Genomic DNA, 15,687 nt, shown 5'->3' with positions numbered 1-15,687 from the left:
TGTGTCCTTGGGCAAGACACTTAACCCACCTTGCCCTCAGTGTCTGCGTACACTGGTGTGTGAATGTGTGTGTGAATGGGTGAGTGGTTCCTTGTTGTAAAGCGCTTTGAGTGCCTTGAAGGTAGAAAAGCGGTATAGAAAAATGTGACCATTTACAAGTTATTATTATTTATACACTAGTATAAACAAATTATTTTATACTAGTGCTGTTATTGACTGAGTGTGCTCAGGAGCATTTTATCCTCTCTGAAGTGAAGACCTTGAGGGTGTCTGCTGTGTTTATGGACCGTGAATGACTTAAGTCCAGGGTCGTTCCCATGACGACAGAAGACACAGGATTACACTACAGACCAAATAATGCTGTAACAAAGACACATGACCTTGGGAATACACTAGTCAACACATTTAAAGGTGCAAAGCATAACTTTTCTGATGGAGGGTTCTGCCATTTCCTTGTCTCCATGGAGATGTTATTACTTTATCTAGAATGTTCAACAGTGTGGCATGGAACACATCCATGGTCACAAACAGACGACACCAGCACGCCAAGTTACAGGTGAGATCTGAGGAGAAGTAACACAGCTCACGTTACGTCACATCACGTCTGTAGTCATGAAGTCATTTGAGCACTTGGTCCTGCACCACCTCAAGTCCTTCACCTCCCCCCTCCTGGACCCTCTGCAGTTTGCCTACAGAGCCAATCGGTCTGTAGACGACGCCATTAACCTGGCCCTTCACTTCATCCTCCAGCATATGGACTCCCCGGGAACCTACGCCAGGATCCTGTTTGTGGACTTCAGCTCTGCGTTCAACACCATCCTCCCTGCTCTGCTCCAGGACAAGCTCGCTCAGCTCAACGTGCCTGACTCGACCTGCAGGTGGATCACTGACTTCCTGACAGACAGGAGACAGCACGGTGCGGCTGGGGAAGAACGTCTCGGACACTCGGACTATCAGAACAGGATCTCCACAGGGCTGTGTACTTTCTCCCCTGCTCTTCTCCTTGCACACCAACTGCTGCACCTCCAGCCACAACTCCGTCAAACTGGTTAAGTTTGACATCACCCTCATCGGACTCATCTCGGACAGCGATGAGTCTGCCTACAGGAGGGAGGTGGACCGGCTGGTGTCCTGGTGCAGCAGCAACAACCTGGAGCTTAACGCCAAGAAGACAGTGGAGATGATCATGGACTTCAGGAAAGTCACAGCCCCCCTGCCTCCCCTCACCCTGACAGACTCCCCCATCACCACTGTGGACCCTTTCCGCTTCCTGGGCACCTGCATCACCCAGGGTCTCAAGTGGGAGCTGACCATCAGCTCCCTCATCAAGAAAGCCCAGCACAGAATGTTCTACCTGCGGCAGCTGAGGAAACGCAAGCTGCCGGTCCAGATGATGGTGCAGTTTTACACGGCCATCATTGAGTCCATCCTCACCTCCTCCATCACTGTGTGGTTCACTGGGGCCACTGCCAGGGACAGACAGAGACTGCAGCGCATTGTGCGCTCTGCTGAGATGGTGATAGCAGCTGACACTTCTTACCCTGGACATGGACTATTTGAACCGCTTCCCTCTGGCAGGAGGCTACGGTCCATTGGGACCAGAACCTCTCATCATAAGAACAGTTTCTTCCCCTCTGCTGTTTGTCTCATGAACACTTTATAATATTTGCACAAAACTGGACACTTTATAATACCGGTCACTTTAATAAGTCATGTTTGCACTGTTGTTCTGATGCTGCTGTTGTATATATTTTCTACCTATATATAAAATACTTATGTATTTTATTTTTTAGGCATATCTTTTTTAACTTTATGCATGCCCTTATTTCTATTTGTATTTATTCAGTGTGTTTTATGTTGCACTTTATCACCAAAGTAAGTTCCTAGTTTGTGAACTGTGTTCACAAACGATGGCAATAAAAGTCTTCTGATTCTGATTAAGAATGCAGGTATTCTTGAGTAACACCATAATGAAATAAAGCAAGACAGATATGTTTAATAATGACATCTCAAAGACATCGCAATAGAGAGATACCCTACACTAGAAAAGTTTTGTATTGCACCTTTAAGTGTTGCCTATCTGTGCAAGTGGCCCCTCGGACCACCACCAATCACTCACGCACACACCACATTCACTACACAATGTGGGTGTCCAGTGTCTTACATCGGGACATAACAACAGAACTTGGTAAAAGCGGGGTCAAACGTCCGACCTTCAGGTTAGTGGACAAGTGACATCTATGACTATAAATTAAGTACTATAATTTCCTCTACAAACTAAATATTTTCCATAAAAACAGCTAACCCTGTGGTTTAGATTTATACAAACATGTTCTGAAACGTGATTATTGTATTAATTTGAATTTTGAACAGAATCTAAATTTAAAATATAAATTGTAAACCTAAACATAATTGCAATGTTTGTCAGAAAAATAAAAATGAGATATTTTCCCCAAATATTTCAGCCCTAATTGGACCTGACACATTTTCAAGTCAGTTTAACCAGAAAGGTATAGGCCACAAGGATATAGTTACACTTGAAGGAGGTAGTATTACTAACAGCAGCATCTTAAACATAGAGAAGGTAAAGACACAAGGTACACATATCAGAGAGCAGCCACTTTTTGAATTATTAACAAGGGTGGATCTCATTTAAAGGAACACTGTAACTTTTCTGATCCACCATCTGCTTGTCTATTTGGAAATGTAATTGATTAGAATAAGCCTGCTACGGGTGTGCACAGGACTTGACAATCTATGAGGTGAAAAGTTACTGTACAAACTGAACAAATCTTTATATGACTTGAAACCATCTGGGAGAAATTGGATCAAAATGTTAAACGATCATTTATGTGAGAGAGGTTACAAACAAAATCCCATATATCACTGAGTTTACAAAAAATAGAAAAGAGAGTGGGAGAGTAATTCTGATCATTTGGGTCAATAATGTTTATCATTGCTACTAACAGTGAGTCTAGGCCTGTCATGATAATCACTGTATCGACTTATCATTGAATATATGAAAGCTGGAGCAATATATTTTGGGGCTCAATATTTATCATGCAGACTTTTTCTTTGCAAAATTGAGCAGACTTAAGTTATTTTTGTTGTAATGCGTGAAGATTTGAGCTATAGAGGCATGAATAAGTCACTTCTATGGCTAATTACTGCTTCATTCAGCAGTTTATTTGTTGAGGCCTTTTAATGATAATTTCTATTTTAAAACTGCTTACTGGCTTTATCTTATATCGTGATAGGTCTAGAAGAGTCACTCAGAAATGTTAAGTGAAATGTATAAGATGGTGAATGATTATGATTATGATGATTATTATATCTTGATTACCTTAAACATTTCCTAGATATTGACTGCACACAAGCCAAAGAGATAAAACTAAACCAAACATGGTATATCACAAAAATATTTAGATTTAATATGTCAGACCGTAAGCCACGTTCTACTCCTTATGAGCAAAAACACAACTTCGAAAGTGATGGTGAGCCAGTTGATGCAGGGAGGCATTGTGTACTTGTATGCAGCTTGATATATTTGACTTGTATACAACTAGACTGGGGGTTGGATTGTGAGTAAATTATCCCAATATTTGTCAGAGCCAAAAGACCATCAATGGACAGCAGCAAGCTTCTACTAAGATATTTGAAAGGTGTATTTGAAAAAACAAGGGATATCTTGATCTTATAGCATTTAGTGATGCAGACTGGGCTACAGATTCAAGTGATAGATCTAAAAGTGGGCCTGTGATATGTTGAAAAACTAAAAAAGAGGCAACAGTAGCTTTGTCGACATGAAGCATGGGGCCATGGCTGCTGCTACTCAATAGGGTTTATACCTAGCAGTTACTTACAAGCATGAACAGTGAAAGTCAATATTCACCAGTTACCATTTATGATGGTAATCTGTCAACAAGCTAAAAATGGAAGGATTTACTACTTTTCTATTTGGAGTGTAATGTAAAATATAAACAGTGTAATATGTTGCACTTGTTCATGTAAATATGTGCAAAATGTACAGTGTTAAGAGCAAGTATTAGTACATGGCTGTATTAATAATAATGTGTGCTCTTATACTGAAAGTCCCTACACCGGACATTCTGCCAATAAATGATGCAGAGTCAGTTCTGAACCGGTCAAAGTTACAGATTAATGCTGTGATATAGCAATATCTGTGGCACACTTAAAGCTCTGTAAATGACGATGATAACAATAAAGTGTATGATAAATGCACTGATGCTGCCTTTCAACACCAGCATGATAAGATTATGACAGGGATGGAATGGCATTAGTCTCGAACCCTATGCAAGATACTGTAGAATATGTTTAATGCCATACTGTAAAATATTCCAGACAAAGCAAAAACATCTCCTCCCACAGGGCTTACTTATAATATTATATCTATTCCAAATGAAAACAAATAAGCATCCAAAACAGTTTTATAGATATTTGGCATAATTTAGTAGTTAGTGAAAAACAAAACCAACTCAAACAAAAATGTATTTTCTGTTGGTGGGAATGTTCTTTTTTTTCTAAAGATCAACAATATTTTGAACCACATTTAGTACATCCTCATAAGACTTCCTTAAATTCATGGGTTTCAAGTTATGGCAACCATCCAGTGTGGTCATAGCATTTAAGTAATTCAAATCAAAATATTATATCTTTTGAATGAGGAAAGGTCCTCTATGGGTCCTCACAAACACAACTCCAGTGTCTGAAACGCATGAATATTACGCAAAACTGACCAATGTGAATTTTTAGCCATGTTATAATGCTGTTACCTCCTCAAAAACATACCTGAAGTTGTGTTATTTCATTCACACATTTGAATAATTCTGCATTATTAGTCTGTCTACATCTCCAAAGCTCAAAAATATCTGTTCCACATTGTGAGGTTTGTTTAGCTTCTATGTATTAAAGAAAAAAAAAAAAAAAGTGTTATGTACAATATGAAAACGACAGGAGCTTTAACAACTGAGGAAAACTGAAATCTGAATTGCTAAACTAATACAAGAATCCCATGCATTTCAGAACATGTTTATATAGGTCTGAACAACCGGGTAGCAAGTTTTGAACATATTAAATGGTCCCATACATTCCAAAAAATGTAATGTGGACTTTATTTATTTATTTAGATTTCAAGATGATCTAATTAATTACAATTGATGCAGCATCTCCGTTTGGGTGGTACGTCCTTGCCTCAAGTGGGGAGTTCAAGTATCTCGGGGTCTTGTTCACGAGTGAGGAAGGATGGAGCGTGAGATTGACATGCCAATCGGTGCAGCGTCTGCCATGATGTGGTCGTTGTATCGGACTGTTGTGGTAAAAAAGGAGCCGAGTTGAAAGGCAAAGCTCTCGATTTACCGGTCAATCTACGTTCCTACTCTCACCTATGGTCATGAGCTTTGGGTAATGACTGAAACAACAAGAGCGTGGATATGAGCACCCAAAATGGGTTTCCTCCACAGGGTGGCTGGGTGCTCCCTTAGAGATGGGGTGAGAAGCTCAGTTACACGGGAGGAGCTCGGAGTAGAGCCGTTGTTCCTCCATGTTGAGAGGAGCCCTTCCCTAGGGAGGTGTTCCAAGCATGTCCCACCGGGAGAGGGACTCGGGGAAGACCCAGGACACTATGGAGGGACTATGTCTCTCGGCTGGCCTGCAAATGCCTTGGGGTCCCACCGGAGGAGCTGGAAGACGTGTCTGGGGTGAGGGAAGTCTGGGAGTTCCTGCTTAGACTACTGCCCCCGCGACCCGGCACCAGATAAGTAGAAGAAAATGGATGGATCATGAAGCATAAAGAAAAATGTAGTAGAATGTATTTATGTAGGGTCAGTAGTTCATTTTTGAGTGAGGAGAGAGACATAGGGAAAGGGCTTTGTTCATTGCAAGCATGTATTCAGTACTGATACTTGCAGCAGCATCATGCAAGGAGGGGGGTGTATTCTGAATGTCTGTGGCAGAATATTCTGCAGTTACCATGGTTATACAATACACACATTAGCAAACACAGCCAAATATTTGTTTTAGATTGTCTGGTAAGTCAATAAAAAAAAATACAAATGGATTTAAACAACAAAGCTCAGATTAAAGTCTTCAGACAGAGTAGTGCATCTAGTTAGCATCACACTCCCAGGGAATGTTGATGGCCTCAGCAATATCAGTAGTAAATGTTAAGGTCTTTTTATTGGTCTTTGGTTGTTTTAAATGTTTATAGATATTTTACTGCCACAGTAATTGTATATATATATTTTTATTGGAAAGCATTTTCTAATGATTATTAGAAAATGCTTTACAAATAAATACAAATAAATGCCTTATTATTCACATTTTCATTCAACTGTAATTAATGTTTTTCCCTTAACTTCAAACAGAGGGTACCACGCCTACACCAGGACAGCCCAGCCCTGATTAACATTTAATTACCTGCAGAAGCCAAACTGAATAATGCATTTTCAGTCAGAGCGCATGAGGCAGTGGTGTATTTTTAGACGTAAACTTAAGATGGTACACAAACAGAGAGACAGGGAGAAGAAATAGCATCGCAGGAAATACAAGGGTGGAAATAGCACTGCGGAGTAAATGGGTTTTGGTTATCGGACTGTGACTAGACAGAATGTACTTCCTTAAATATAAGTTTAAAATACAAACTGATGCTTTTTAAAGGATCTATATTATGTAACTTTCTGATCTCTGTTACAATGTTGTTTCCTTATCAAAAACATATTCGGAGTAGGGAAGGGACAATATACGATAATATCGCTGATCACGATCAAAAAGGTCCGCAATTAATCATTTGTGGCATTTTTAATACTCGTGATCATTGCACATTATTATTATCACCTTTACAGCACCAGACTGCCTCATGTTTACGATTTCAATACAATGTTTAGATGTCAGTTCTTGTGTTTGCCCACAAGGGGGCCCTTTATCATGGCAATGAAACTTGTTAGCTTCTGTGCTTTTTCTGAATTGGGGATAGTTCTTCACCACCGTTTACATCCTTCATTCAAGAAGGTGAAGTCTGAAGTGTGGAATTATTATGGATTTGAAAAACAAGACCAACAAGATGAGCCACCAATCTGCAGAACCTGCCGAAAAAAGTTGTGGCTCCGAGGGCAAACACAAGCAACTTGCATGCACATTTATGAGAGCCAACCATCCTGCAATGTTTGACAAACTTGAGCCAAAAATAGCCATCGTAAGTAACATATCATGTACAAACTATTGAACGTAATCTGTGTTAGTTTGGATTTGAATGAATAATGGTATGTGTTTGTGTCAACTTTCCTAGTGCTAGCTAAATAGTACTTTGCACAGCTGATGGCTGCGATTCCAACATATTCTTTATCATATCCTTTTTCTGGGCCTTTCTTAGGTTAGTTCATGTGTTTTTTTTATAGTCAAGACTTATAATTGACAAATTTATTATTCATTTATTGTTAATTTCAGATGCAGCAAAAAACAATAATCGTGATTGCCCAGACACCTGCAAATTGTATGGTAATTGATGTTTTAGTGACTTTTTTAAAAACTGTAAACCTTGGTTTAATAATTATCACAATAATATCGTCAATCACAATTATTTTGGTCAAAATAATCGTGATAATCTAAATTTTAATATCGTCCCTTCCCTAATCCAGAGTGGTATCATGTTTTATTCACACAAGTTTATCACACAAATCTGCATATTTAGGCTGAGTTCTTCTCTCAAACTGAAAACACTTTGTTCCACCTTATGATGTCAAGTGTGGTCCACTTCATTTTTAAACTCCATGCACCTACCCTAGAATCATTTGGATAATTTCAGCCCTGGATTTCCCTGTCTCTACTGAACTAAAGGTAAAAGGTAGCTGTTAACTTGAAAACTACCACTACATGACATCACAGAGCATTTTGAGCATTGAAGATGTAGACAGAAAAATAATACAAAAAATAATTAAAAGGATTACTCAAACATGTGTGAATGAAACAAAACACTCAGGGTGCTGTTACCTCATTAAAAAAAACTTTGGTGGATCACAGCAAACCGTTTCAAATTAACTAGTAAATGTGGTGCCTGATATTCCCTGTGGTCTCCCATTCAAGAACTAACCAGGCCCAGCCTTGCTTAGCTTCTGAAATCTGACGAGATCAGACTTTGAAAAGCCAGCATGGCCATCATAATGCTTAAAAGTCATTACAGCCTGAACGCAGACGTATTATACTTATTGAAATGGATCTTAAAACGTAACACATCAAATAACTGATGGATTGACATCATTAAACTTAGTGTGGTCAGTTCACATTGAAAATCTATAAGACATTAATCCACTCAGTATGGACACTATTGAACCATTATAAGTAGCAATACATCTCCATGCTAAGTTGTAATTAGAGTCCAGTGAAGCGACTGTACATTTATTTATGAGGCCTGTATAGTGTCAGACAGATGCAGACAGGAGGGGAGGAGGAGGAGGAGCTTCCAGTGGATTCAACACAGCAGTGTGATGAAAGAATGAATAATGATACAGTTTAATGATCCCTACAAGAATGTACAGTACTGCCATGGGAATAACACCAGGAAAGGATGTCAGAAACAATGGCAAAGTAAAACTGTGATTTAGGCTTTGTATAAACAAACCATTTGAATTTAGATAATAGTAATGTATCTAGGCCCATAGTAGTTCTTTAATCTATTAATCGGTCAATGGTGTCATAGGCAATCCTGATAACTAACTGTTTTAACGGGATTATAAGAATGTATATGGGCCAAAGCAGAAAAGGGAAGTGAGTTAGTTTGAGGAGGGAATTGTGACTTTAATCTGTTAAGCTTTTTTTTTTTTAACAGCTAAATACTAAATAATCCTTTCCTAGTACTTTTCTGTATAATTATTTGAAATTCCATGAACTCTTGTGATGATCATATGACTGAAGTTTGGATCAAATACTTAAAGGTCCTGTATTATGTAACACTGACTCCTGTGAGCTTTTAGTCATATTAGAATGTTGTTACCTCTTCAAAAATATTTAAAAGTGCTCCAATGTTTAAAAACACAGTAGAGAACTTCCTGTATTACCACATGACATTACACGGTGGAAGTGGTTTCTGTTTGAGAAAAAAACTCACCCTAAATATTCAGGATTTGCGTGCTAAACATGTGAATGAAACAAAACACAACTCCAGATATGTTTTTGATAAGGAAACGTTGTAACATGGATCAGCCCTTTAATAGTTTGTACGTCTTTTTCCAGCACATGACATCACTCCCTTTTAGTCAACTCATTGATGCACAGAGCATGTATTTTTGCCCTTCTGAGGTTAATTTTATGGTCCATTCACATTTGAGCTAGACTTGAGCCTCAACCAAGACATTTATAAGCACATTTAAAAAAATAAATAAAATAAAATAAAAACATTTGATTTTTCACATAATTTTTGTTAATAAACCCTTAAGTATAAACTTTAGACCCTTTCAGTTTATAATGTTCAGACTAAGTGAAAATTTGAAGAAAAATAACAATGATTTCACAGTTAAAGTGTAACGAATTGTGTAAAAACAATGTGACAAGAGTGGTTTGTTCTGGAGACAAAGGCTGCATTCAGAAAACTCACGCCGTTAGGAATCAAAAGAGACCCATGTCTGACCTTTACAGCGATAAGCAAGCAAAACAGAACAAAAAATAACTTTGAACTCATTTTTTCAAATCCTAATCCTGAAATCTCAGTTAATTGAACAGAGGTCAAAACATATACACAACATCAAAACAGGTTTATATTTCATAATAATTCCTCTGCTAGCTCCAACTTTTCAAGCCAATCATACCAAAGAAAGAAATTATGTTTCATTAATAACACTAACTTTTGAATATGAATATTGAATTTTGTTTGAACAAATTAGCTGTTAAAGTATCTATGACACCTGTGGATCATTATGTTATGATCTGGATATTTTAAATCACAATAAAGATCTAAAAATACAAGTCCACTGAGTTCTGCGGTGAAAATGGGAGTTGATGTCTTGAATACAGGAGAACAAAGATTTCTCAAACAGGCATGAATCACTCTAAATACAAACTTCAAAGGGCAAATAAGGGAAAAACAACTGGTTAAAAGCTCAAAAATGTCAATTTAGTATAATAGGTCTGCTTTAATGAACATGAGCTGCAATAAATTAAATAAATACTTAATGCATCATAGAAGTTATCTATTCAACCCTCTACTGCCTCAAATCTAATCATAGTACAGAAAAATTATCCCTAAAAAATGACCCCCAAAAATGATTCCATCTATAATGTATTGAACAATAAGTTGAACTAATAATTATCATGACAGAACTAAAGCCAACTCAAATAAGCCTGAGAACATAGCTCAGCAGTCCTCTCCTTCTACTTAGCATTAGCATTATTCTTCAGTGCTTTGTATCTGGTTCTTTAAGCTTCCTCGATATGCAGCCTCACATCCTGGAGTCCACAGTTCAATTTGGACACAGGAAGGCCTGAGAATGCTGGCTTCCTCTGGCCCAAACTCCACTTAAAAACATTTATGCTCTGCGTGACTAAGTGACACTTCATTATTATGTAACTGCTGCTGACGCCCAGAAGAGAAACTGGAATAGACTGGGGAGGAGTCCTGCTCTGGTCAGGTTATTAAGGCATTACTGAATAAATAAATAATACTGGAGGTAGAGCTGGTGTTTTGTAGAGTTTTATCATATCAAAGTCAAATAAAAATGGCTATCAATAACAATTTACTGAACATAAACAATCCAGACTGTTTTTATTTTAACTGGCACCGACTGGCAAAGTTTTAAAGACCCAAGCTCATTATTGACAGTTAAAATGACTAACTCTCAACCCTGATGGGAGGTACAGTTGGTGGGTTTTTGAAAGCAGAAATAAAAGGCACTCCCCGTATATTTATTTACTAATCACATCTGTGACATAATTAAAACTGGATAAGGGCTACCCACAATAATGTAATTAGCAAATTGCATAGATATAGTTTTCCTACGCAATAGGCTTGCTTTTCAAGGCATGGATGATATCCAGTATTGGTATCGACCGATAACAATACATTTTATTCTCTATCATATTGGCTAATATTTCGTATATTCAACACTGATATTTGATGCCAATATTTTTTCAGCGCTTGTGTCCATGTGTCATTCCCAGATTGTTCTTAGTCTGTTCAAACAGACAAATCTGATGCACTAAAGATATTTATATACATTTATATAGCTGTATGTTTACACAAACATGTAACTAATGACTTTATATCTCAGATAAATACAAATATCTGCAAATATCACATACTGGCCACAGCAGCAGGCCATATATCATATACCCATCCCTAGTTTTCAATTACCTCTTTCACATGGAAATTGTGAAAAATTATTATTTGATGTTCAGAATAATAATTTCATATGTCTTAAAGGGTGCAAAATTGAGTAAGATTATAACACATAATAAGATTAAACAAAAGACTAAATAATTATTATTCATGTTACAAATAAATAAAATTGAAATTATATCAGAGAAGGCAGAATTATGTAATGTGAAAATCTGGATTCATAAATATTTATGACACAAGATATTAATTAAATATTATAAATATTTAATTCAACAACCACTATTCATCCATTTGAAAGCACTTATACTCTTTCTTTTTGGTAAACCTCTGTAACCTTTTTCTAACTGCAAACCAACCGAGCACAGCGCACACATCCATACTTGCACAACAAAAGCCACATTGATTTAAGTGATTCTGAGTTGACAAAAGACAGTGAAAGATTTGAAAAAAAAGCTTGCAAAGAGCTGGAGATCTGGCTTGGTTTCAAAGCACTTCACGTCAAAATCTGTTCCACGCTTCTGTTACTCTCTCTTGTTTTGATCTGTGTTTAAACTCTGGGACAAAAACACGATAAAACAACGACACGTTTCATCAGGGAATCACTTGTAATACTTTTGTACAGTAACCTCAATCTTCAAAGTTTGAGCTATTAAAGAGAAGCAGTGCTGTGTATCTGTCTACTCAATTAAAACTAAAAGCATTTACAAACCAGCTACAGGTAGATACCAACTGTGGTTTAGTCCGGGTTTAGTCCAGGTTTAGCTCGGGCTTTGCCTGGGTTTAGTCAGGGTTTAAGTAGGGATGCCCCGATCCTGCTTTTTCAGTTCTGATACTGATTCAGAGACTATAGCATTAGATATCTGCTGATAACTGCATTTATTTCCTTAAAGATATCTGTATAATCCCTTAGACGTCCAGGTCTGATTATCTTATATTTTTCTTTTGCTATTTCCTTAAAATAAAATAGGACAGAAACCAAATGTGTTATATAGCTGTTATTTATCTCTCAAGTAACTACAAAACAATATTCTATAAATAAAAACTCAAACATTATGAGACTAAGGCCAACTATGACCACTAAATAGTCTTAATACATCAATTTATATGTACAACCAAAATATCAGCTGATATCTGGTCCAACAAATGCTTCAGTATCAGCGCTGATATCCCTAGGTTTAAGTCTTGGTTTAAGTCCCAGCTTAAGTATGTTTTAGACATTGTTTAGACATGGTTCAAGTCCTGGTTTAGTCCTGATTCAGTCCTGGCTCAATGCTCAGTTTAAACCTATTTTTGTCCTGATTTAGATCTGGTTTAGTTCTGACTTATATCTAGTTTAGTGCGGTAGCGGCCTAGTCTTACTTTAGTCCTGGTTCAGTACAAACTCTAGTCCTAGTTAAGTCATGGTTTAGTCATGGCTTAGGTCCTGGCTCAGTCCTCCTGGTTGAGTCCTGTTGACGTACCAGACACTCATTGTCTGAGCTTTCTAAAGAAAGCAGCCCCTTGTATCTGTCTCTTCAATTAACCCTCACAGCGTTTCAGCACACTTTCTTTAGTGTAGGATACAACCAGAGCCAAAGCTATAGATTTAAAAGTAGTATCATATTTCAGCTTTAAGTTTCTCCAGTTGACAGCAACAATAGTGAAGTCTGCGTCTGCTGGAAAGATGCAGAGTAGTCCAGAGAAGTAAATTAAAGAGATTACACACTGCATTAGGCTTGACAGTAATGTACAAGAGAGATTCTGGTAGGGGTATAAGTAGTGTTTCAAGTCCTGGTTTGGTCCTGGTTTGGTCCTGGTATGGTCCTGGTATGGTCCTGGTTCACTCTAGATTTACCTGGTTTAGTTTCAAATAAATATTCTTTAAATCTTTTTTTTTTTTTTTACTTTTCTAATCTTAATTTATATAAGCAAAGTAGAGTTTACTTAAAAATACAGTATGTTGCATTTTAACCAAAATTTTGACAAAAATAAAAGTAGTTTTAAAAACATTTTAGACGTGTTTATTGCATTGAAAAACTTGAGTCCTTACTGTGAGCAAACCTGACTCTTATTTGGCCTGGAGGAGGACGTTCTCCTTCTTGTTTCCATAGAAATGTTGTTCCTTTGGGTACAATGTGCCACAGTATGGTATAAAATGTATCTCCATAGAAAATGTTCCGTATGTAAGTATGGTTTTAACTCTACACTCTTGACCACTGAACAAGGTTGCACCTGTTTTTCCGTGTCCATATCTCTTGTCCAAACCACATTTTAGCTGACCCTCAATTGTAATAACTTATTTTAGAATGTTACAGAATAATAATCATTTTCTTACGCAGTACTTGATGTGAAATGTCTGCAGTAAAGTGATACTTGAGGAAAGTACAACCTTACCTATTTTTCTCAATGGTGAAGAGACTCAGGGAGGAACTGTGTGGCCCACTTGTCCAGGAATCCACCTCCACATTTTGACCAAGCGTCTGCAAAAACAAATAGTGTGGTAAATACAAATGTAAAAGACATCAACAAGTAAACCATAGACACTTAGGGGATCAGATAGGTGTTCATTAGCCTTTGGTTATGTAATAATTTACTACCATGACAGACACGAACCAAAACACTCTCCCAGCCAGACAGTAAATATTATGCACGGGGTTTAGGAGTCTGTGTTATTAAATGAAGTAAGCAAAATTGTGGGATAGACAATACAAGAGTTGGACAATTTAGCTTCAAAACTTGGGTAGTTGCATTAGCTTTAAGCTGCTAGCTGTATTAAAACGCACACAAAATAGCACATAAGGCCATAAACGCACCCCAAACTACAAATATCGTTCATATTGTATATTTTTATGACTGGGAATTGTTTTATAAGCGCATAAACCATAGTTATAGCGCTGTTGTAACGCTACGGCTGCACGGGTTAGCTTGAGTGATACAGCGGGCAGTCGTGAGCAGAGTGACCGCCTCGAGTTGAAGCTTTGACGGACACTTGCTTCTGTGACGAGTCGGTAACATGGAGGGTCCAGCTAACGGCGCACGCTTCAAGCTATTTAAGACTATTTACTATTTTGTTATCTTCTTAAACAAGCAATAAAATGTGAGGTTTCCGTTATGTTAAGGTGAATTGGTAACGATAAGGTTAATGTGTTGTGTAATTGTCGGTGGTGTTAGGGTAACGCCACCAAGACGGTATTTCCCCCCGGTTAAGGAGCACATTTTGCGGCTACAAACTCCACCGATGCCCGCTGAATAGTTCCTAACAGCCGTAGCAATGGCGGTGATTGGTTCAGATCAGCAACAACCTGTGAAATCCTCATTAAAACTGGCTTATTACTCACCAAAAGACTCCTCATCTTGCGTGCATAGTCCTGCAAGAGGCGCCCACGTTGGTATCCGTCATAACAGATCGCATTTGGGGTGTTGTTTCTGAATTATTCGCGGTGTTAAAGAAGCTCCGGTGATCCACAGATACCACGGAAAGTAGAGGCTGTAGTGTGCCGTAGTTGTGCGACAGACAGCGGCAGCAGCACTCAGGATCCACCCCCGAGGCTTCCAGCGTTCAGAGAAACCCGGAGCTAATGGAGAAGCACGCGGGAATGTGCAGGGCTGTATCCGGGCAACGGGTTCTAAATAAAGGTATAATAAAGGTATAATGAAGGTTTAATAAATGTTTAATAAAGGTATAATAAAGGTTTAATAAAGGTGATTTTAATGTATTTCTTAAGCACTTTGAATTACCTTGTGTAAGGAATTGTATTATAGGAATAAACTTGCCTTGCCTAAAGGTTGTACTGAACAATACATAAATAACAAATATTTAAATTGCCTATATTACACTATTTTCTGATCTATGCTGTATGTATGTCGTTTCCTCATCAAACGCATATCTGTTTTGTTTCATTCATACATTCATGCTTATCACACAAATTCTGCATATTTAGGCTGAATTCTTCTTTCAAAATGAAAACACTCTGTTCCACCTTGTGATGTCACGGGGTAATACAGGAAGTGCTCCACTGTGTTTTTAAACTCCATACACCTTCACTAGAATCATTTGGATAATTTCAGACCTAGAATTGCCAATCCCTACTCAACTAAAGGTAAAGGGTAGCTGCTAACTTGAAAATTTCTGCTTCATGACACAAGGTGGAACAGAGCATTTTGAGCTTTGGAAATGTAGACATTTTGTGTAATATAGAAATATATTATTTCACACATATACCAAAGAATGATAATGTTTTATTGTTATATGTATGTTTTTTTTTTTTGCATCACTCAACTTCATAGGAAATGAGATTCTATGCTGAATTAATACACATGTTGTGAACCCTTTGACTCCCTTTACTTTTTTTTCCATTTATTGTGGC

At 37.7% G+C, this 15,687-nt stretch overlaps 1 protein-coding gene across 2 annotated transcripts in view; it reads right to left on the bottom strand.

The window, feature by feature from the left end:
* The window catches only part of zfyve9a (zinc finger, FYVE domain containing 9a), a 46,402-nt gene extending 31,526 nt beyond the window's left edge, over nucleotides 1-14,876 (bottom strand). For both annotated transcript variants that reach the window (XM_033982224.2, XM_033982225.2), the window contains exons 1-2: nucleotides 14,659-14,876; nucleotides 13,715-13,800 (exon numbers count right to left, since the gene is read on the bottom strand). The gene's annotated coding sequence lies outside the window, so the exon portion shown is untranslated. The remainder of the gene's footprint in view (nucleotides 1-13,714; nucleotides 13,801-14,658) is intronic.
* Between the last annotated feature and the right edge of the window lie 811 nt (nucleotides 14,877-15,687).

The sequence above is a fragment of the Periophthalmus magnuspinnatus genome, chromosome 17, assembly GCF_009829125.3.
Source record: "Periophthalmus magnuspinnatus isolate fPerMag1 chromosome 17, fPerMag1.2.pri, whole genome shotgun sequence".
NCBI lineage: Eukaryota > Metazoa > Chordata > Actinopteri > Gobiiformes > Gobiidae > Periophthalmus > Periophthalmus magnuspinnatus.
Note: the sequence above shows the minus strand (reverse complement) of the source record. Positions and strands in the feature narration are given on the sequence as shown.